This window comes from Lissotriton helveticus, chromosome 1_1 (genome assembly GCF_964261635.1).
Source record: "Lissotriton helveticus chromosome 1_1, aLisHel1.1, whole genome shotgun sequence".
NCBI lineage: Eukaryota > Metazoa > Chordata > Amphibia > Caudata > Salamandridae > Lissotriton > Lissotriton helveticus.
Genome location: NC_136057.1, coordinates 1,916,444,881 through 1,916,469,378, shown reverse-complemented (window position 1 = coordinate 1,916,469,378; position 24,498 = coordinate 1,916,444,881). Strand labels below are relative to the sequence as shown.

General features: G+C 45.3%; 1 protein-coding gene across 2 annotated transcripts in view; it reads left to right on the top strand.

Annotated features, from left to right (window-relative positions):
* NPL (N-acetylneuraminate pyruvate lyase) overlaps nt 1–24,498 on the top strand; it is a 197,236-nt gene that overhangs the window by 53,296 nt on the left and 119,442 nt on the right. Inside the window, exon 1 of one of the 2 annotated variants that reach the window (XM_078643298.1) lies at nt 16,037–16,117. The exons of the other annotated variant lie outside the window; for it this stretch is intronic. The gene's annotated coding sequence lies outside the window, so the exon portion shown is untranslated. Of the gene's footprint in view, nt 1–16,036; nt 16,118–24,498 lie in introns of those variants that run through there. 2 annotated transcript variants of the gene reach the window in all.

Sequence of the window (24,498 nt, the reverse complement as noted above, 5' to 3'; positions counted from 1 at the left end):
TGCCTTGTATGGTCTTCACCATGGTTCATGGCCACAGGCTATCCCGTCCTTGCTGTAAACTCTATATAAAGCCCCAGTAATGTTATGCACGCAATAATGTACTACATGTCATTTGAAGCTCTGAGCGTTACTTGTGGAGGACGGTGTAGTGGGTTGAATAGCTGTGTAGCTAAGAATAACTGACCTTTATGCTGTTTATGTTAAATAATGACCACTGCGCGTCACTCCTACAAAACTTCGTTTTCCCAATAAATGTCTACGCTTTTTTAGCATGTAGTTTATTATATGTTCTTGATTAACGACCACCTCAACATAGCTTTTTCAGTGAAGTACATGTATATTTTGCAAGGGACTGCATTCACTTCCCTTAAGTCTTGGATTCATTTTGACTACTCTAAACGTTGCTTCCCAAATACACTTTCAGTACACTTCCTTCGGTTTTGATAAATTGTTTGTTGGAAGTGGCGGGGGAAAGTTATTGAGGGTGTCCTGACGGAGCTGTTTAGCATGGGTACCAATATAGGTGTTTTTCTCCACAAAAACGGTAATATTTTGAGAAGGGTCTCAGGGTAGTTGAACAGTTCCCAGCACAAGAGAGGAATTGAAAGCAATGGTCGCAGAGGGGGTTTTGGCGCAAGCTCAGGTGGAGCAATTTGAGTTTGGTGATACAGTTTTTGGGCAGATCTGGGGAGGGGCGTGTACAAGAAACATAACCACTATTTGCTAGCTTATTGTTCTAGGCCAGATCTATGGTGTCATTATGGACTGTAGACTAGAAATATTGAAACTATTATGTGGTCCACGGTGGGCGGTTTTTCCTGTGAGGGGGCAACATCTGTGCCATGTTAGCTATATGAAGTGTGATGTCCGCTTCCTGCTGTGGGTGGTTTTTCAGGCGAGGGGAGCATCAGGGACTACAAGTCCCAGTATCCTGAGGGGCATACAGGAGGAGCCCCTCTTACAGCAACACCTGTGCCCTGTGAGTGCTATAAAGTGCGAGGTCCGCTTCCCACCATGCTGGACACACCAGGGCAAAGCCTGAGCCTAGGGAGGGCCCTTCTGCGCCTGGAAAAGCCTGAGCTGGGCCAAGTCACGTTCATCTGGCACAAGGCAGGTCACTTATCTCTGTTCCGACCAGCACTCCTCTTATGCCCCATTGCCTTGATTTAGGTTTCAACGGATCTCAGATGTACCACAGCTGAAACCACTAACATACTGGATTCGCATCTGGGCAACCCCTGAGCTAGTAGACTATAGGGACGTCTTGGGGGATCTGATGAAAATGGGCAGTCCCATGAAGGTTCCTTGGCTGCACTTTGTTTTTAGCTGGTTCAAGAAGCTAGGCCTAATTAGACTGTGGAAGGACCCTGGAAAGATCTGCAAGTCAGAGATTGCCCATTTGGAATCAACATACTGGGCTTACGTGTACGATCAACAAGCTAAGAGGGGGACACATTGGCAGCTAACCAAACAGTTTGATTTTAAAACCAGCCCGTATTTTGAATTATACATGGCTACCATTTACACACCCCCCCCCCCCCCGCCAAAAGCTCACATGTAAACTTTCATCTAGTAGGCAGCTTGCCCCTGAAGGCAGTTAGTAGCAAGTGGAAAAAAGATCGGGCCTCCAGCTTTGTGTCCAGCCTGTAATTTATTCCCTAAAGCAGAGCAACATATTTTGTTCTTCTATTCGAGGTATTGCGGCTTCCACCGGAAGTGGATATGCCTGAATTTGGGGATCATCCATTATACAGTTGCTTAGAGAATTTTAAAAACTGCTTCTTCCAGTCCAATTGGATTGTCTCTTAGCCACTTCCTATTAAATGTTTGGTTCAAACTAGCAATGTTCCTGACCTAACTATACTCTCTGATAGCAGCCTGCTCCAAATTCATGTTGTTCTGGTGCTAGCTTCTCTGACCCAAGTCAGAACACCTGAAAAATCAGTTTGTACTGGTTGTCACAATCTCTTTTAAACATACAAAATTAGGTTTAAGCTAATTACGTAAGCACTTGCATTTAGCAATTTTGCACTGTGTTCTGTTACATTGTCTACCTTGTCTAGACTTTCAGGTCCTGCAGATTACCTGATATCTCTGCACTTTATTTGGATGTGCCACGCTAGATTTTTAACTAGTCAAATTTGATTTTATATTTTTTGAGGATCACCTTGTACATGTGTAGAGGACATAGTACTTTCTCTTTTTGTGACTCATTTTGATTATTCGCTGAGCAGACCTTTGCAATGATTATTGCTGTGAGAATTGAATTTTACAACAGTGTTTTTTTATTAATTGATTGTTAATATTATACCTTGTTTTAATGTACACTTTGAAAGTTATGGCACCCGAATAAAGTATTTTGATGATGTGGTCCATGAGCAACCAGACCCAGAGGGTGCTCCAAGACACTGAGAAGACAGATGGACTTGCCTGATTCATATTTCATAATTCTTCAAGCAAATCATATGTACACTTAACCACATAGTGCACATTCTGGGAGGGATGAAGGAAAGGTTCCAGCTTTGGGTAATGGCACAGATTGTACCAAAAGAGTCGTAGACCACTTTGCCCGGGATATCATTGTTCCTATAATACTAGGGCCCTGGATATGGCAGCAGCAGCTCAATTTTTTTTCATACTGGTACATAAAAAGTGAGGCAATTTATGAACATTATAGCTAGGGCACACTGTCAGAAACTTTTTTATTTACTGCAGCACAAACATCTACTTAGAACAGTACGCTAGGCACATAAGTCTATTTGTTCGTCACAGGACTAACATTGTGTGTACCTTGGTAGACCTCAGAAGATGGATGAGTCCTTCTTTGAAACTTTAAAACTTTGGTTTTGTGGTTCAAAGTATGTGTTACAAAATGCACTACGTAACTCCGTTTTTATCAACTCCATGTCTGAAATTTCAAGCCGTTTTGATTGACTTTTTTTGTTGTTTTATTTCCCTTCACTATTTGACCCATGGTATGAAGTGTCCTGAAGTGTCCTGGTTTCTCACTTTGGTGATTATATGCAGGTCCCCATGAAGCTTTTTCATTTACAAAGTTTTCTTAAAAGTGGATGCAATCATTGCAGATTTATTTTCATATACTGTCCATGCTGCAAAAGGCTGTTGAGACTGTGCACTGTTAGCCAAGAAATAACGTTCCATACAGTGTATTCTGCAGTTTGATGTATCTATATGTTATCAACATAGAAAAGTACCTAAGCGTTCAAATGTTTGCTCTACACACCTTACTTTCGTCCCATGCTCTCTCGCGGATATAGTTCGCTACTGATGAAGTCCTTGGTCTGCGATTTCATATACACCCATACATTTCTCGTGGATCTGCCTGGAGTAATCTTGTCATGGCAGGAAATACAAAAATACAAAGCTAAGATGCTGCAGTTAGCTCTTTACTGCTCCGGCCTGTAGAAATATTTCTTCTCTATAGTCCAGGAAGAAGATAGTTTGAAATTTAGAAGCCTGCTGACGACCAACATTTTCAGTGGTTCCTTCGGATGAGGGTTTCAGGTCTGTACAGTTATTGCAAGACTCAGGAGTATCTCTTTGACGTCACAGTCACCTGTCTGGCTTAGGCATGTGTTCTGTGGTCGCCTTCTGGATCCAAAGAACACTTCATACAAGACACGAATGACACAACCATGCCACCACCCCTCTTTGATGTCTGTGGTGATGACATTGCTACCAGTTTATAGCTCCAGATATTAAGAGAAGGGTTCTGTGGTGAGACCTGTAATGTTGCTATTGGTGTCACCATTGTTATTGTTCAGAAAAGTCACAGACTACATGATTGATGATATCATCACCTTTCATTGTCGGTAAGCTGTCATGAAAATGTATGTCTTGATCACTAGTTGTATGGTGTTTGTGCGATATCAAATGCACCCAATAAATTATTACACCCTGGTTATTGTTATTATCTGATCCAGTAAAAATCTGCAATTATAGATTTCCTTGCGAAACTGGGGAGTATCATGCAGATTTTGATGCTTTCCCCACCAAAGCCTGAAATTCCTGGTGTTTTCCTGACCCTTTTGTCCCCAGTAAATAAGAGCAGGTTCAGGGTCATTGTGAACTACACAGATCCGTCCAATTTGTAGCTACAGCGGAATTTGGGTTCTTTATGGGCCTCTTCTTTCTGCAATTTATAGAGATGGATGGACGGGTGTGTAAAAGGATGGGTGGGTAAACGGAAGCATGAGTGGCTGAAAGGAGGGATGGAAAGGTGGGTGAATATATTAAAGAATGGTTGGATAGGAGAGGATGGATGTGTGGGTGAGCGTATGGGTGGATAAGTGGGTGAGAGAATGGGTGGATGAGCGGGTGGTAGCATGGATGGGTAGGTGAAAGAATGGCAGAGTAGATGGAAACCTGAGAGGATAGATGGTGGGTGAAAGGATGGCCGAGTAAATGGAAATTGGGTGGATGGATAAATGGAAACATAGGAGGGAATATGGATGGTGAATGGCAGAGTATATGGAAATCTGAGAGAATGGTTTGGTGGTGAGTGCATGAATAAATGATTAAATGGAAATCTGAGAAGATGGATTGCAGAAAACAAAATGGAGATCAGAGGATCGATGATGGGCCAAAGGATCAATTAATGGGTGAAAGGCTTTATTGATGGATGGATACGTCAAATTATGGATGAATGGAAGGGCAGTTGGATGTAATGGTAAAATATTGATTGAGGGATGAACGAACAAATGGATGTCAGAATGTGAAGTGAAATGGTGGATATCAGCTTGTGGATGTGAGTATGAAGAAATAAAAGCTTGGATGGAAGAGACCAGGGAGGTTTTCTAGTGATGTTTGGGCTCACTTTCTTCACCCGATTTGTGCCATCATAGCTTTAGTTCAAAGTGGGGTGTGTTATAATGTGCTGGCTGCTCCCTTCAGCAGGTTTAATTTGCTGATGTTTACCTGGAGAAAATTTCTGAAGGTCCCTTTTTATTACATCAGGTAGTTACCGGTTGCGAAAAAATCGACAAACCCTTAATTCTGACATCCACGCAGACTAATTTGCATGGGTGTTGGACTTAAACTAAACATGCCTAATCACGACCTAAATCTTTGTGAGTTGTAGAAATTTGTGAAACTCCATTAACTGCACTTCTTTACCATTACCTCACAGCTCGGAATGTGTCTGTGAGTCCATCCACTAACATGGGAATGTGTGATTGTTTTTGGGTCGGGGGAGGGGGAACTTAAAAAGTTGATTTATAATGTTGTGAGGAGTGTGGGTGGACTGGTCTCTTCTGTACTATACCATTTATATAGTTAATACTGCATTATGGGGCGCCCAAGTACATTATCGAACATCCACTGCACTGTAGGGTGGTGCGTGGTAGGCGGTGTAGTATTTAATCTGAGCTATGTGGGAAGTGTGTAAGTGTTGTGCGTTAGTGACCAGGGAGGTGCTGTTATCTAGTCTTGGGGTGCAGTGTCCAGCAGTTTGATGGAGGAGGAAGTGTATTAGATAGGTGCAGAATGGGAGGAAGAAAGGAGAAGGAGGCAGGTAATCTACCTAGATGGTTTGTATTTTAAGTAGTCCAGTTTGGGGGAGCAGGACTTGAATATATAGGCAGCTTCACCACATCAATCTAGCGAGATTGGTGCAGTGTAAACCAATAAAGGGGTAAATCCAAGAATGCCTGATCCATGATGTGACTGGCAATGTCTCCAGCCAGTGGCTGAACATACCAGAGCCAAAGAAGTCAATGTCTGAAAGAGAATAATCCAATACCTCCTAGAGTACGCATGTGTTCTCCATAAATGGTGCAAGCGTCGTTACATATCAAACATAGAAATATAACATTGCATAGAGTAGCAACCATGGGCTTTTATTCTATCCCAAGGTGTGAAAGAGATGGAGTTCAAAAGGTTTTAGTTTGGCTCAAGAGCTCTTGTTATGTGGCCCCCAAAAAATGGCCGAAGCCACCTCTGTGTACAACATGTGTGCATAAAGTTCACAAAGTTAGTATACGTTAATAAAGGTCTCTGTTTTGCATAATGTGACCAAGATGTGAGAAGCTGGCTCTATATATGGTGTAGAGGTTCCCCCAGAAGTGTACAGGGCTCAATGTAAAACCAACGTACTCTGTTTGTGGAAGTATGGGCAAGCAGCCTTAGACCTAACACAGAGGAGCGTAAGACATTTGTTATGCACCTAGTGAGTAATAAATGACGCATGACTCAAAAAGGAGATGCATTCCAATTTTATAAAAAAAATAAGCTTCTTTTAAGTTTTATTTTAAGACCAAGATGTACACAAAAAGGTAAGTAAGTTATTAAGGAAAAATACTTTACACTTTAAAAAGTGGTCACAAAGCAATTTTCAGGCTGTATAATGGCTCTTCGGAGTTTCAGGTCAACACCAGGCAAAGTTCCAATTGGTACCTGTAATGCACCACCAACTGCACAGAAGCAGCAGGGTGCAGAGGTCAAATTCGGGATCAGTCACCCAATATTAGGCAATGGAAACGGGGTAATTGAAGATGCTCTGAGTCGCATACAGCTCCTGGAGTGATGTTTGTGAACCTGAATGTGTAGTGGCATTAGTGGATGACATTTTGCATAACTCTGCCCCCATTTTGCATTTGAGGTGTTTAGAAGCTGTTTCTTCTGATCCTGTTTCAACAGGAGTTGCTTCTTTTGTAAAGAATGGGTGGTCTAAGGAAAGGAGTGTGGAAGCTTGGTTATGACCTTATGTGCATGTTTTGGAGGAATATCTTTAATCAATGGTGTTTTATTTTGGTCTGACCGTTGTTTACCACCCTCTTCATTAAGAGAACTTCTTATTGAAGAGGCCCATAAGGGGCACTTGGGTGTCAGTAGCAGTCTAAGGCTCTTAAGCAGTTTTATTGATGACCATCACTGAAGACCCAAGTAGCTTCTTTTGTTGATAGTTGTCCTGCATGCTTGGTTTCTGACAAGCACTGGAAAACATGTGAAACACCTCTTCCTGTATCTTTTCCATTGGAGTCTTGGCAAAAGGTAGCCCTAGAATTTGCTGGGCCATTTGAGTTGCTTCAGGCTAGTCAGAGATACAAGATGGTGCTATTAGATTCTTTTTTAACGTAGGTGTAAATGGATTTTCTTTTTAATCCCAATACTGAATCCATTGTTAAAAGTGTTGCAGAAATGTTTTGGGGGTGGAATGTGCACCTAAGGAAATTGTCAACGATAAATGGTGGAACTGATCTCAGCGCCAGGATACCCGCTGGGTGACAGCTGCGCTTAATAAGCATTAAAATACATACATACAAAATACATACATAATGGCACACATTTTTTCTGTTTCTCAAACAATTAAATCGTTTAGGGAAAATCATCAGATTGCACACATTAACGTGTTTCTATTCTCACAGTCATCTGTTGGTCTTATGGAGTGCATGAATAGGTTCTTGAAAGATGTAGTACAAACTCCATTAGCCATGAATTCACGAGGTCAAGGGATTTTTGAGTAAGAAAATGTGGTATTGTTTTGTCACACCTCATAGCACTACTGGGGTTTGTCCTTTTCTTTTGTTGCTCAAAAGACTTCCCAGACGATTAATCTGTCCAGATTGGATAGGGGAATTAGAGAAGGGAAAAAGTGAAGATTCTTAGAGCATTTCAGCCAAAGTAGCTGTGAAGCAATTTCATGCAAAGGAATTTAATGATACGAAACACAAAGTTAAAACATGTGTTGTAAAGAAAGGTGATTGGGTGTTATTAGGAATTCCCACAAGAGTCAAGAAGGGGCAATCTAAATGGTCTTCACCATCCTTAGTGGAAAAAAATTCTGCATGTTTACTTCCGTTGCAAGGTAAAGGGTGGTAGAGCAGGAGAGATGTTGTGAGAATCACAGGAGATCAAGCACTCAGAATTATGGCGGTCAAAGGACGACACCTGATTATGGCTATGATTTTTGGGGGGGATCAAGATTATGCTCCTGCCCAGTCTAGCTTTCAAGCTCCAGGGATGCAGTAGTTCAGGTGGATGTTGGAGAATGTGAGTTTTCAGATTATAATATGCCTTCTTCTGTGCAGGAAGTACAGTCAAACATTGCAGAGGTTCAGCCCTCCACTAAATAAGGTGTCTCATAATGTAGGTATGCCTGTTTAGTTCAAAGATTATTTGTTTCATAGTAATATTTGGTATTAGTTTTTCTTTGAATCTGTGTTTATGTGGCTGCTTTTTGTTCATTTTAAAAGGGAAGGTGTTGTACTATGACTTTATGCTGTTGTAAGCACTGCTCTTGAGACTGTACGCTCAGTCGCTGCGTGGCATTCAAGGGCAGCCTGATGTAAAACAATCTTGTATATAATTAGTTAGATTTTTAAGTTGTTGTTCTCGTGCACCTACCTGTTCTTATTTGAAGTATGCTAGCCTTGCTGTGTGTCGCCTGTTTTTCGGTTGAGTCAGTTTACAGTGGCTGCCTGGGGCTCGGGTGGCAGATGCTGTTGTCTCCAATCTGTTTATACTAAAATAAACCTATTAAAAATACCTCCTTGAATTTCGAGTTTCGGATGGAACCAACCTTTGCTACACGTCCACACCGGGTTTACAAGTGATGCATAGTGAATGCGATACACGACTTTCACAGGCCCAAAGCAGGCAAAATGTCTTCGTGAAGAAACGCCTGCAAATAGGAAATATTTGGAGGACTCCCGAGTCATGTTAAATTATATTTCTCATTCTTCGGGCAAAGCTCGTGATTGCCCGGTATTCTTGCAACCTAAAGTATTCATCATACCTCCTTTGCTACTTCCGAGTGCAGGATAACTGTGTGGTATTGTACTACAACTTAATTGGCCCATAAGTATATTTGCGCTATGCAATAACCAGTATTTCTGCACACCGGGAACGAAGACCAGTGATGAAAATAACCAAAGTGACCTGAACAGAGAAAATCCCTGATTTAGTAGCCATGAGCGAATTGGCAAAGTGTGATTCAAGGTCCGTACCTCGGGAAAACTTGCCCCACTTCATTGGCGACACTGAACAACTGGCTCAATATGTGTTTTTTCAACTTTGGTAAGCCATGTAACGACACGAATTTAAACTGAGGCGCGGTGATCCTGTCGAAAGTTTGAGTTTAGAATTTTTGTCACCTGACTGATCCCCATGTTGTCTAGATTTGTGTAACCCTGTTGCAGCTCTGTGTGTGCCCTGAACCTGTACATTATGTTTATAGTATGATAGTTCTGTCCATTACCGAAGTCTGTTGTCGTGTGTGTCACCTGAGGGATAATCGACTGTAAGATGTATGGTGTTACCTGGCGGTTAGGTTAGCTAGTTTGTGCCAAGCTACAGGCCGCCTAGGTCTGTCGCTTCAGGGCTAGCTCTGTAGGGCAGGCCAGACGGAGTCTGTGTGTTACTGAAGCCGATTAAGTAAGCCTGAATTAAAAATTTGCAAACATTCGTGACAAGAATTTTCAATTCTATTAAGGACACGGAGGCGAGGATTATTCTTTCTCCATTTCTTTACTACAGACAGCAGCCAATAGGAATACAGTAAAGAAAACAGAAACTACAACACCCATGAACACCTGGGCTACCATAGAGACTGTATCCCTATATAAACCGGATAGAGGATATCACTTCCTCTTTCTTTGCGTAACAGTTAATCAGAAAAAAGTCAACTCAAGTGAACCGGAGCCATCCAGCAGGAGACATCCCAAGTCCAAAGGAAGGCGAAAACAGGTGAAGGAAATCCCAGGAACCAAGTTGCCGGAAGACGCAGCAAACAGCTACAAGTCCGGAAACCAACAGCGGAGGCCAAAGAACAGAATGGACTGCAGAAAATCCTTACTTCTGATCAGATCCTGAAAGAAAAATCAGAGCCGTAACACACCATCCCAAAACCAAGGAACTCCAAGGAATTAAGGGTAGGGAAGAGACATTGCAATAAAAGAAACCAGAACAATGTCATAACATATACAAGCATACAGTAAAAATATGCAGATAAAACATATGGGTGGGATAATCCTCGCCTCCGTGTCCTTAATAGAATTGAAAATTCTTGTCACGAATGTTTGCAAATTTTTAATTCTATGGCAGGACAGGAGGCTCAGATTATGCTTGTTCAAAGCTGCGCCACCACAACAGAAGCAATATCAACAATTGGCTTGAAATAACATTTTTGAAAACAGAATCGGAAGACCAATCAGCGGCCTTCATAATATCAGTCAAAGTCACTCCAACAGAATAGGCTTTAGATGCCATGGCTCCCCGAGCAGAATGGGCTCCGAAAATGGAGACATCAATTCCAGCTTCAGACATAAGCCAACGCACCCAACGTGCCAAGGTAGCAGGCGCCACAGGCTTAAAGGGCTTTTGTAAAGCAATTAATAACTGACCAGACAAGTCCTGCCGAAAAGGAGCTGTACTCACCTCATAATCCTTTATGCATTGTACAACACATAATTTGGAATTCTGCGGAAAAGCAGGATACGTGACAGAGGCGGTATTACATTTAGTACGTCTAGAGATGGTGAAAGTGACTCCGTCCGGAGAGAAAGACCTACCCGCCAAGTCCAAGGCCCGAACATCCGAAACCCGCTTGCAGGATACCAAACATAAAAGCATTGTCAACTTTGCTGATAACTGTTTCCGGGACAAGGAAGCGTTAGCAGGCCAAGACTCCAGAAAACGTAAAACAACGGAGACATCCCAGAGAGTCACATACTTGGGACAAGGCGGATTTACCAGCCTGACACCCCGTAGAAGTTTAGAAATTAAGGGATGTTCCCCCACAGGTTTCCCATCAACCATGTCATGGCCCGCAGAAATCGCAGAGCAAAAAGAATTGACCGTCCTGTAAGCAAGACCTGAAGAGGCCAGAGAAGCGAGAAAATTCACCACTACAGTAACATCTGCTGAAGCGGGATCCAAATCCCGTTCAGAACACCAAGTACCCCATCGTCGCCAAGCGGAGACATAACGCTTGTGGGTATTGGGGGCCCAGGCCTCTCCGATAAACTTTGCAGCGTCTCCAGATAATCCCGAGACCTGCCAGCATTCCCCGAAATCCGCCACGCGACCAACCGGAGCTGACCTGACCGAATGAGAGGATGAGGGTTGAGCAGGGGATCCAACAACAGGTTCTTTTTCTGAGGAAGAAGGAGCGGCGTCGAGCAACTCATCTCCATCAGATCCGGAAACCAAGCTTGAGCCCTCCAAAGAGGAGTTATCAGAATGATCTCCGACCGAAAGAGCTTTGTCCGAGCCAACACCCGCGGAATCATTGCGAACGGGGGAAACGCATAACAGAGGTGGTGAGGCCAGTGCTGCAGAAAGGCATCCGTGGCCAGGGCCTCCGGATCTGGACGCCAACTGTAAAACTTGGGCAGTTGAGCATTGAGGCGGGAAGCGAACAGATCTATCAACGGACGACCCCAAATGCGGGAGAGACTCCGAAACACCCTGGGGTGAAGCCTCCAGTCGCTGAAATCCAGCAGATGTCGAGAGTGCCAATCGGCCACCTGATTGTCGCGACCCGGGAGATACTCCGCAATAAGAGTGATCCTCCGCTGGAGGCAATAATGCCAGAAATCTTTGGCGATCTCCGCCAAGAGTCTCGATCTCATCCCCCCCTAGTTTGTTGACGTACCGAACCGCAGAAATGTTGTCCATGCGGAGAAGTATGCAACAATTCGTCGCTTGCGGGGCAAGACAACGGATCGCAAATGAGCCCGCCAGGAGCTCCAGACAATTGATATGAAGATCCAATTCCTCGCGAGACCAACGACCTCCCGTCGTCACCGACCCACAACGGGCTCCCCAGCCTCGAAGACTGGCATCCGATTCCAGAACGACATCCGGGGTAGACCCGAAGAGGGCTTTCCCATTCCAAGCTTCCATGTGTTGAAGCCACCATAGCATCTCTGATTTGGCCTCCTCCGAAAGAGGAACCAGATCGGAATAACTCAGTCCTTTCTGTAAATGTCTGATCTTGAGCCGTTGAAGAGCCCGGTAATGCAACGGACCCGGAAAAATTGCCTGAATTGAGGAAGCCAGAAGGCCGACAATCCGAGCAATCTATCTCAACGACACACTCCGTTCGGACAAGAGTGATTTCAACTCCCTCTTGATGGACCTGATCTTCTGGGATGGCAGCAGGAGCTGACAAGAGATCGAATCCACCAGAAATCCCAAGAACTCGATCGACTGAGTGGGAAGCAAAAGAGATTTTTGAGGATTTACTAGAAATCCGAGAGATTGCAAAAGGTCCACCGTCCAATTCAAGTGCGTTTGCAACTGAATCGGACATTGAGCCATCAGAAGAATGTCGTCGAGGTAAATTATCAGACGAACACCGCGCGCCCTCAGAAATTCCACAACCGGCCGAAGAAGCTTCGTGAAGCACCAAGGTGCTGACGAGAGGCCGAATGGGAGTACCGTGTACTCGTACCAAATCCCCAACCACTGAAACTGGAGATACCTGCGATGTGGTTGAAACAGTGGGACCGACAAGTACGCGTCTTTCAAATCCAGGCGAACCATCCAGTCGCCCTCGCGAAGAAGATCCCTGAGTAGATGGATGCCTTCCATCTTGAAGTGGCGATAGACCACCCCGCCGTTGAAGTCTCGGAGATTGAGAACTAATCGTGCTCCGCCCCCTTTCTTCTGCACTAGGAAGACGTTGCTCACAAACCCCTGAGGATGGCGTGTTGTTCGAACTACAGCCCCTTTTGCGAGAAGAGATGTGATTTCCTCGGAGAGGATCTTTTGATCTTGAAGGGAAAAATGAAGGGGAGTAGGAAGACGAGACTGACAGGGGGAGCTGTAAAACTCTATCCTGTATCCCTGAACTGTTTGCAACACCCAAGCATCGCTGGAGATCATGTGCCAGTTCCCTAGAAAAAAACGCAGTCTGCCCCCCAGAACAACCTCTGAATAAGGAATTATCCTCACCTGAATTGGAGTACTCCTGTCTTCCTCCTTGATTTCTGCCATATCCTCCTTTATTGCCTTGCCCACGACCTTTACGGGAGGGGTAAAAATTAGCCTTTGAACCTGAGGTGAAGGACTGATTACCTCCCTGTTGGGACTGGTTGCCACGCTGCTGGCCAGAACCTCGGCCGAACGAACGTCCCCTTGAACGTCCGGCCCGCCCAAAAACCGGACGGAAAGCTCTACGAAGAGAATTCTGCGCCTTATCCAGGCCACTGAAAGTTGCTACGAACTTTGTTAGCTCTTTAAGAAAAGGCTGTCCGAACAGCAGACCCTGAGCCAAATGGCCCGATTCCGAAGAGGCCAATTCTGTCAATTTCGGATCCATCTTTAAAAGAATGGACCGCCGACGCTCCGTGGACAGAGCACAATTGGCGTTTCCCAACATGCACACTGCTCGCTGAGCCCAACCAATTAAATCATCAGGGTCAATAGAAGAATTAGACTGTTTTGCGAGATACCCCAGATCCAGCAATTTGGTCAGAGGACCAAGCAAATCCAGAAGCTTATCCTGGCATATACGCCAGGAACGATCAATACCCTTAGAGGGATCCTTGGTAAACTTCTTGAGGTAAGTCAGAATTGTGGGATCCACCTCCGGAGTACAAGCTAGCTTGTCTGCCAAATCTGGCCGGGGACATTCTGAGCGCAGACGAGTGCGCACCTCCTGATCAAATGGTTCTCTGATATGATCCTGAACATATTCAGCAACTTCAACGGAAGGGAGCCAAGATTTAGAGTTAGGGTGGACAATGTCTGCCGGGTCAAAAGTTAACACTTGAGGTCTGGACGGAGCGTCCACATAGTGCTCTTTGCGGGCTTTTTTGGCAGGGGGAGGCGCATAAGTGTCAGAAGAAGAAGAAGAGGAATCATCCGTATCATCAGGAGTATGAGACGCCTTTGAAGACTTTTTAGAAATACTGGTCGATTGCAGAGTTTTTGCCAAATTGGAAAAATCTAGAGAATGTGGATTCTTTGGTGATTTACTGTTTTTCTTCGATGAGGCGGAAGGAAGCCAACCTTGCTGGGTGGCATAGTCCGTCAAATGACGCTTGAGAGGTCCTATAGCGCGAACCAGCGCCGTTTTAACTGATTGTTGCACCCCCTGATCAAGGGCGTTCACCAACGTGTCCTCAAAGGACTCCTGGTCATTGTCGACCTCATAGTAGTCGTCCTCCTCTTCACCATACTCAGCCATGGTGATATAATCACAAAAAATGTAGCAAAATGGCAATGAACCAATAAAGAATAGGAAATTGTCTCTGAAAGCCCACAGAGGAGAACGCAAGTGGCCAAAATATAATGCAACCACACAGGGGGAGTGACAGAAAAACCCCAAGCTAGCCCTGAAGCAAGCAAACAAGGAATAAAATGTGGAGGGAACCGGCTTGCAAAAGAATATGCCACTCTAGGCCAAAAGCCTCTATAAATTTTCCAAACCCCACTCTAAACTGGGCAGGGGCGTCAGTTTGGGGCTCCCTGGCAGGCTGTGGGCGAAAGGCGTCTCCAAAACGCTGCCTCCGGCGTGTCTGTCACCGCACTACAAGCGGAGCGTCATAGAGGGCTTCTGCGCATGCGCAGAAGCCCGCCTGCACACGTTCAGGAAGGAGCGTCGCGCGACTGAAGCGCGCGACCTCCAGAGCCCCGTTCCCACTCCACAAGCAGCAAAACACGGGCACAGAGCGCCCGAGTGCAATGAGGCGACCCGCGCTCTCAGAACCAGAAGCGCCGCAAACCGGAGCGGAGGAAAAAACAGTACCGGCAATGTAAGCAACACAACAGGTGAGCGCCGTACGAGCGCTGACAAAGTGATAAAGGAAGCAAGCGCTAAAACACACAATCATTAAATGCCATAAACAAAGCAGACATGAAGCATGAAATAGATAGAACACTTAACTCGGCTGCGAAGCAGCAAAGAAAGAGGAAGTGATATCCTCTATCCGGTTTATATAGGGATACAGTCTCTATGGTAGCCCAGGTGTTCATGGGTGTTGTAGTTTCTGTTTTCTTTACTGTATTCCTATTGGCTGCTGTCTGTAGTAAAGAAATGGAGAAAGCATAATCTGAGCCTCCTGTCCTGCCATAGAAGTTTAAATACGAATGACTGCGACCTCTAGGTAACTTGAGGGATAAGTGCAGGGTTTTAAGTGGGATGAAAGAAGTAGGGGGTCTCTCAAAAGGGCGCTGCCGATGTAATTAAGGGCGTGGCTTAAAAGTACGCAGGGTAAAATTCTGTGCTTAGCATAACGTACCACCCGTCTCGTGTTTTGCTGCTTCTTTCATTGCAGACAGATATAAAATACAAGTAACGTTACACCTACAAGTCATGGCTATTGGATTTGCCAATGGTTGTCTATAGTTGTGTAAGATTAAAAAAAAAGCAACAACTATGGCTTGTTTGTATAAATACTGAAAATGCTTCAGTTCTGAAATGATGAGACTGAAATAACTGCAATAACAAGTCTCTTAAAAGTTACTTCAAATGCAATGAAGGGTAAGACTGCTGCAGAGTTGAGATTTGTTTTTCCCACCCTGAGGGCAAAAATGGAGAGCCCGATAGAGACCCGTCTCAACGCCTGCTTTTTAAAACTGCCGATGCTTAGCACCGGCAGGACCCGACCCACTTAAAGCCCTGGATAAGGGAGCCATGTGATGTTTAGTCTGTACGTTCTGGGTCGCACATGGCATACCTTCTCCTGTATTTAACCAAAATTGTGTTCGTATTTGTAACTAAGAAGCTAGTGTTGCTGCGCGAGCCCCTAGTTCAGTGCCCACCTATTCCCACGATATTTTGAGGCGAATGGCAATTTTGGACAACGGGGGGAGGGGGTATATCAGGTTGGTCTTCCTTTCCACAAAACGCTCATCCTGTACTACCGCTACAGTTGCAATGTGGTTTTGGCTGTATTGAAAGGAAGGAAATCGCCCCCTGGCCTCTGTCCGAGTTATCGAGCACTACGCATGCTTTAGTGACCCCCCCAGACCTACTGGACCAATGGCAGCTACAGCCCTGTCTTCTCTGGGAACGTGACGCTGAGCCTGCACTTTTGAGAGGGCACGTGCCGCCTGACTTCCTCTGCTGATCATTGCCTTCCTGATTCTGTTGAGGGCCGAAGGCTGAGGGGAGCAGACGCAGAGATCTCCGGTCCAAGGGTCCACGGTAGGGCGGCATGAAGACTATGGGTGAAAAGTTAACTTTTTAAACCCAGATTGGAACTTACTTTCCCTGAATTGAGTAGTCTTGTGGTCACTCAGGCGTAGCTTTCAATAGTGCAGCAGGTGCAGTGGCACCGGGCCCAGAGGGGTAGGATGGCGTTCTTTTTTTATTACCCAAACAGGAGCAGGGTTCCCATTCCTGTCTTGAATCAGAACAATTACACCTTTACAGTGCGAGTATGTGCTTAATGGGGCCATGGGGTTTGGGCTGGAGACAGTGCCTCTGCGCTCCGAGCTGCGTCGAGTGAGTGAGACTCACGCCGAGCTGCCCTGACTCCAACCTTCCACTGTCACAACAGGCTCAAGGTCCGCACCGTTTTGATTTAACAGTGGGATTCACTGTATTATTATTTCTTGGAATCGTCTCGAGGAAAAGGGAATGTGCGCACTACGCACTGCTTCAGCGGGTACTGGGCAGCATTGATCCTCGGCAGATGCCCCGTGGCACTCAAAGGAACTCTCCGTTCAGTGCGACAATAATGCGTGTTTTTCGTGTCGATAGTGAAGCACTTTCTTTAACCCTGGACCACCTTTACCCAGTCTAATAAAGGCTAGAGCATGGATGTCTAGACTTGGTCAGTGTGTAGCCCGGAGTTCGCCTTTCTCTAGTCTGGGGGCCACAAATGACATGACGAACCCCTTTCTTCTGTCCGCGGCCTTCCGTTATGCAGGCCGGCGAGGTATATTCTGGCCTGGAGCCTGCCCCGTTCCAGTGTACACCGAAGAAAGGGCGGCTTCAAGTTGTGACTGCACGGACTAGAGGCATGGACGCTTCAAGTTGTACTATGCCCGACAGTCCGAGACGAGTGAAAGGGGTCTCCTAGCTATACACGACCTCTTCCTATATAAATGGAGGTTTCATGTTATTCGCTACCCCGACTGCCGAAAAAGGGGCTCCAGGTTGCACCCGCTAGACCAGAGAAAAAGAGACTCCTTCTGGGGGCAGATTATACACCACCTAGGCTAGTTAAAGATATATATATATATATATATATATATATATATATATATATATATATATATATATATATATATATATATATATATAGCAAAGCTTGTCACTTATAAGACAAAGAGTCGACCCAAAAGTGCTGGTGCAAGGGTGGTTTAATTCAATAAAGCCAGCGCTGCCGCCATGATGCGTTTCGCCTTATATATATATATATCAACTTAATGTCCTGGCCCATACCACCTCCCTACTCTTGCTCAGATGGATTCACCCCTATTTGGACACAAAGTAGTGACAATCGTTGCAGGTGCAGTGTTACCCAAATGCTTTCAAGATAACCCACAGTCTGCTAGTCTGTTGCAAAGTTCCTCACCACATGAGTATGCAAGCATGTAGATGGGGCTAATTATCAGTGGCCACCCTGCCTCTTGCCCTCAGCTCCCTCCCTGCTAGAGCTCCCCAGAAATTTGTGACCTTATCATTGAGTTTGGTGTTTTTTGGACGGAGGACTTTGTATAGGTGTGCTACTTGGTGTCCTAGTGTGTTGAGACTGGCTGCAAGTTGTATGAGCGATGGCGTCTGGCTGTTGAGGTTTGCCTTCCTGACTGCTACTTTAATTTTCAGGAAGTTGTAGAGCTCTATGCCTTGTAGGTTGTGAGTTTCTTTAAGGGTGTCAAAAGTTGTGTGCGTGCCCTGTTTCTGGAGATCTTGGGCAGTGGAGATGCCATGTTTGTACCATTCGTGCATGTCTAGAACCTTATCTCTGTATTTCACTGTGGGGTTGTGCCAGATGGATTCAAATTGGCCTCCCTTGATGCTTGTTGTAAGTATTTTGTCGATGCTTAGGAGCGCTCTTTTCGTGTTTTTCAGGACGGGATTGTCCTTGACTGCTGGGTGTCGGGTGGCGGTGAGGAGGGTGATGGGGTTCATGCCTTTTAATAGTCCCCGCTCTAGTGTTAACCACGCTGGGGTGTATTCCTGTCTTGGGTCCAGCCAGTGTAGCCCCTGTCTCGCTATGCATGCTACCTGAAATCGTTTGAAGTTTGTTATGTTCAGACCTCCTTGGTCTTTTGAGAGCCTGAGCTTGTGTAGGCTTATTCTGGGTTTTTTCCCTCTCCACAAGAAGTGGTTCAGTAATTTGTCTAGCCTCTTGTGGAAGTCTTCTGTGTTAATCAGAGGGAGCATGGTTAGCATATAGTTGATCACCGGTGTAAGCATCATTTTTATCACTTCTACTCTCCCCCACCATGTTGTGAATTTGGGGGACCACCCTTCTACTTTATCTTTAATTTTCTGGATTGTTTCTTGTTCATTGTGTTCCAGTGTTGTTCTTAGGTCTCTCTCAAAAAGGATGCCTAAGTATTTTATGGGCTTCTGTTGCCATGTTAGTCCTGACTTCCCTAGTACCGTGCTCGTTGTGTGGATGTTTAAAGGTTTGCACTCTGATTTATCTTTGTTGAGTTTGTACCCCGATACCTGGGCGTATTTTCCAATAGTGTCAGTAAGTGCTATGATGGATCTTTCTGGGTCTTCTGTGACTATTAATACGTCGTCAGCATACGCCGCTAGCTTGAAGGTTTCTCCCCCTATTGGTATCCCCACTATGTCTTTGTTTGTTCTAATCATCGTGAGGAGCGGTTCTATGGCTAATAGGAATAGGGCTGGTGAGAGTGGGCAACCTTGTCTTGTGCCTCTGCCTAAATTGAGTGTGTTCGATGTGCTACCGTTGACCACTACCCGTGCTTTGGGGTTGTTGTATAGGGCCATAACCATCTTCCTAAAGTTTGGTCCTAACCCGAATTTCCCCATGCAGTTATCTAAAAATGGCCATGAAACTCTATCGAACGCTTTCTCCGCGTCGAGGGCTATCATGACTGCTGCATTGCTGCTTCGGGAGGAGGGGTTAATTATGTGGCATAGTAGTCTCGTATTGTCGTGGGACATGCGGTTTTTGAGGTAGCCAACTTGAGAGTTGTGTATAAGTTTGGGTAGGTATGCGTTGAGTCTATTAGCAAGTATTTTTGCATAGATCTTGCAGTCTACATTTATGAGGGAGATCGGTCTAAAATTCTTCACCTCGTTTGTATCCTTCCCCTCCTTCGGTATGACAATTATGTTTGCCTCAGCCATTGAGGGTGTCATGCGTCCAATCTGGACACGTTCCGTGAATACCTGTTTCATTGTGGGTTTGAGAATGTGTAGGTAATGCTTGTAGAAGCCAGCTGTGAAACCATCTGGCCCCGGTGCTTTATTGTCCTTGAGGCTTGCCGTGGCTTTCTCTATCTCGTCCTCTGTTATGGTCAGCTCTAGGATGTTGCGTTCTCGGTCTGATAATGTGGGTGTGGTTATGCTTCCTAGCAGCTCTTTGCCCCCGTCCTCCTTTAGCGTTTCATCTTTGGTATACAGTCCCTCATAGAAGTCTCTGAAGACCTCTAGGATGTCTTTGTTTGCAGTCATGGACTTGCCCAGTCTGTCTTTGATGGCCGCTATTGTGTGTTGTTTCTGTTTCCCCCTTATGTAGGATGCTAGGTTTTTGCCCGCTTTGTTTGCAGTGCAGAGGATGATAGATTTATATTTATTAATCCATGTCCCTGCTCTCTCACTCAGTATTCTATTAAGTTCGTACTTCTGTTTGGTCAGGTTCGTGAGTGTGTTCTTATCCTCCATTCTGGCATTCACATTGCATCTTGCTCCTCATGGACAGTCGCTACTCCTGCAGGGTTCGCAGGCTCCTTCTCTTGCTCAATAGGGAGACTGGGTTTTAGGTGCTTCAAGATAGGTGATCTGCTCTTACAGCAAGGGATAGGCTTATGCGATATCCCCTTAACTCGGGGAAGCTGGCTTTCAGGCATGCACCAGCTGCGGTTGCATAGCAATCCTCAGAGTACTCTGCGGACACTGCCATCGTTGGTAACAGAGAATTTTGAACTCTAATAACAAGTGTGTAAATGGGTCTCATTTTTATACATTTAAGGCATACAATGTGGAGCCCCAGTCTTTGCTTTCAGAACCAGTTTGGAGGCGGTTCTCCTCTCAAGTGTCCCTTCCAGGCTGCTCTCCAGGCATAGCCTTTGTGTAGAGTGATTCCCCTCACAGCATCGTAGTCTCCAGCGTGAAGCAACCATACACAAAGCACACAGCACACAGACGTGTGAGCTTTTTGCACCCGACTGTAATTACCCACACTGAAGAGTGATCTGGGAAAGTACACAATGCTAACACAAGGAGATGATGGACGGAGCGCTGAAACTTTTCAGACACTCACCCCCATTCACATATCTGGGTTGAATCCATCATCATTCTTTGGCTCACTTGGCCACCCCAGTTCAGACACAGCTATATGCAAATCAGTCTTGACCCTGTGCCTGATGGGGAACAGTCCAGACGAACTGCCAAGCCATGTCTTCGCTGGACCAGAAACAAGCATCCTGGAACTGGTTTCGGGCTAGCAGCCCTCATCAGCAAGGCTAGCTTGAATCCAGTGGCAAAGTGAGCAAGGGACCCACGTCTGGGCATACCCTGCCAACTTAGGGCGAACAAAGCAAACACAAGGAGATGATGGACGGAACACTGAAACTTTTTAGACACTCACCCCCAGTCACAGATCTGTGTTGAATCCATCATAATTCTTTAGCTCACTTCACTTCGCCACCCCAGTTCAGACATAGCTATATGCAGGGCCGGACTGGGAACCACAACCGGCCCTGGCAAAGTGCTCGGCCAGCCCCCCCTCCCCACTCAGGGGGGGGGGGGGGGGGGAGTGTTGGAGGTGCCGCCGAGCTCTTTGCCTTGGCCGATTTTGTTACACGGGGATTGCCCGGTGCCGCTATGGCCAGTCCGGCCCTGGCTATATGCAAATCAGTCTTGATCCTGTGCCTCATGGGAACAGTCGTCCGCATGAAGCCATAATCCAAAAATTCAAACTTTCCCTCTGGGCCCAGGAAAGCAGCAGTGTGTGGTCATTCCAGGTAAGTGTTGGCCGCAGTATGTGGCCTCAGTTATTTCCTTGAAACTTGAAGCAGAATCCCGGGACTGCTGCGAGCACTGGAAAAGGACAAGAGTGCTAGTGTTGATTGAGCTACCTTTTCAACGTTACAAAACTGTAGGTTTAAGTTCATAAAAATCGGATTCTGTCAGCAACGATGCTGCTGACTCATATTCAATCCAGGTCGCCACCCACCACAACTCAACCAGCATTGGCAAAGTCAATAGGTCCCGCCTAAGAAAGAGCAATTGGCTTTCTTAATGCTTTGTTTAGCCATGTTGTACAACAGTGGTGCTGCTGTGCAGCATGGCTGAACGTAAAGGAAACAAGTATATGATGTGGCCAGTATTGACCGCGTCAGTGTTTTTCCCCTTACTTTTAGCCATGATGCTGTATAACATAGCTAAAACACATAGACTAAGCCTATAGGTTTCGCATAGGCGAGACCTATTGGCTTTGCCAATGCTTGTTTTTTTATTTTCTTGTTCTGAGCAAAAACTATGCTTCTGAATACCAAGGTGTCACAAATCGGAAAATGTAGGCTTGTACTTTCCTAACATTTAAATACATTTTAATGACTCAAGCAACACAAGCACCCCCTTCATTATTAAGTTGAAAAGATGGCTCCATTCCTCTAAGAATGCAGTGCTTTGCTCCAGTACTGGGCTTTTATTTCACAACATAATGCATTGTGATGGTTTTAGTCTTGATCCCTGTGAATTGGCAGCAAATTACAGGGGCGTGTAAGAAGAAGACTCCGGATTGGACCATTGTGACTTTGAGATGGGGTCCACTGGTAATCTTGTAATGGAAGTGATGACGTTTTTTGGCTGGGGTGAAAGTCCCATTGTAGGAAGAACTTGAATGTTTGAAGTCCAACATGAGTACATTACAAAATGTAAAATCCTCGTTATACAAAACCTCCCAACAAGTATTGTGCTGCTGTTTATTTTTTTTTTATATGGCAATCTCTGTTCCTGCCTCTCTTCACTTCACCATCATTCTGACATCACTTCTGTTCTTACTCTTCCTACACTTACTGTTTTTACTCATTGCCTCATCAATTCACAGTTTTTATATCTCTTAACTGTCACATCCTTTGCAACACTTCACTGCCACACAGGGGCGGGTGGTGACATTTGAAAGTGGTGGGCCGCAAAGTGATTAGCATACTGCAACGTAGCGAGCGAGCCCGAACCCATTAAGGGGGGTTTGGGGGGATAACCCCCCCAAAGAAAATTTTGAAAAAAGTGAAGAAAAATCGTGCATTTCCAAGCAAATTTGACAACTAATAATGAGGCAAATTTGAGAAAGCAGGAAGGTTAATAAAGCAATTGTGAAAGTGCAGTTATTACATTAATAGATGGCATAACATAGGTAGCTGCTTATACAGTATAACCATAGAGCTTCATACAGTCCTCCTATTACGCTGCTGAATTCAGACTATAAGACTTGCATGAAAATCTCAGCTCTAAGAGTAGAAGTTGCACAGCAGTTGGGAGACAGCCTTTACAAAGCCCTTTTTTGTGCCCTTCTGCCCTCTGTCCCACTCGTTTTTGTGCCCTTCTGCCCTCTGTCCCACTCGTTTTTGTGCCTTTCTGGCCTCTGTCCCACTCGTTTTTTGTGCCTTTCTGCCCATAAGGGGGGTTCGGAAAATTTTGAAAAAAGAGAAGAAAAATCGTGCATTTTCAAGCAAATTTGAGAAAGCAGGAAGGTTAATAAAGCAATTGTGAAAGTGCAGTTATTACATTACAAACACGCCCACACACAGAGACACGCTTTCACATACAGACTCACACACACACCCACACATCAATCCACACACACACTCACAAAGACACCCCCCACACACACACGCTCACACACACATATCTAGATAGATTCCACTCTCCACAGTCACTACATGAGGTGCCAGCTCGCTACCACACATGCCTATTCTTTCGAAAAGGCAAATAAAGGATCTAGGATACACACAGACACACACACAGACACACACACAGACACACACACAGACACACACACAGACACACACACAGACACACACACAGACACACACACAGACACACACACAGACACACACACAGACACACACACAGACACACACACAGACACACACACAGACACACACACAGACACACACACAGACACACACACAGACACACACACAGACACACACACAGACACACACACAGACACACACAGACACACACACACACACACACACACACACTCATTCAGATTGTGTTCCTGCAGGGAGCTTGCTGTCAGGCTGTTTGAGGCCTAAGTACTTGTAGCCAGTTTTTACAGTCCGTCTTTGTTTACATCTTAGATGTACCCCAAAAGTGAGCACATCCCACCAGCAAAACCGCATAACCATAAATATTGTAGCAAGGCCAACTCTGAAGCAGTGTAGTCTTACAGGCTAAGGGAAAGATGGAAGCAGCTGGGCCCACAAAAATATGGTGGCACTGTGGCAGCCATTGTGTGCTCTTTAGCCACATTAAATTGAAGATGACCTGATTTTACTGCTTTGGCATCGGTTCTGTTTTTCTAACAACTTTCCACCTATTAACTTTTAATAAGCAGTCTCTTTCACTCACACCCAAAGCACCGCCTATTTATAGCACATTCACTGCAGAGTGTGTACAGGTGATGTTTATCAATAATCTGAGCAGCCCAATAAAACAGGAGGAGCGTGAGCATTGCTCTCACTTACAAGCTGAGTATAGCATTCTCTGGCCCAACACAATTGAAAGCTATAAAGAACGCTTGTGTTTGAAAGAAATGTGCAGCCCCTTTGCACACCAGATGAGTCCTGATCCAGCTAAACTTGGCATATAAATGACCCAAGAGAAGCACACTTCCTGTTGGAAGAGAGCATGAACCCACTCATCCAAAATGATGGGGGCTCCCTGCAGTGTGTAATGAGGGGCCTCGAGTCTCACAAATCTGGCTTTCGGCCAGGGCTGGAGTGTACGAGTGCAGCTATGTACCTACAGTGGGTTCAGGGGCCTGCTCTACCCCCCTGCACTCCTGCACTCTGTCTGGAAGTCTGCACAAGTTTATCCGTCACAGTAACCAGAGTACAAAACCGTGAAAGCAGCGACAAGCCCCCTAGCAATAAGCAAATAAGGCAAACCACGCCCCAATTTGCATGACCTAAATATTTTCTACATATATTGCTTCGAATGAGGCACACATAACAGAAACCAAAACTCTCATTAGCAGTTGCACAGCCTTCTCCTGAAAGGAACAAAAAATAACTTTTAAAAAGATACAACGAATATAAAGTCTCAGATGCTGACCTAGTCATTTGTGAAACCTCACTCAGAGAGGCCAAACATGAGAAGGAGGCTGTAAAAATCAGAAACCAGAAAGCTGAGCAGGCCTG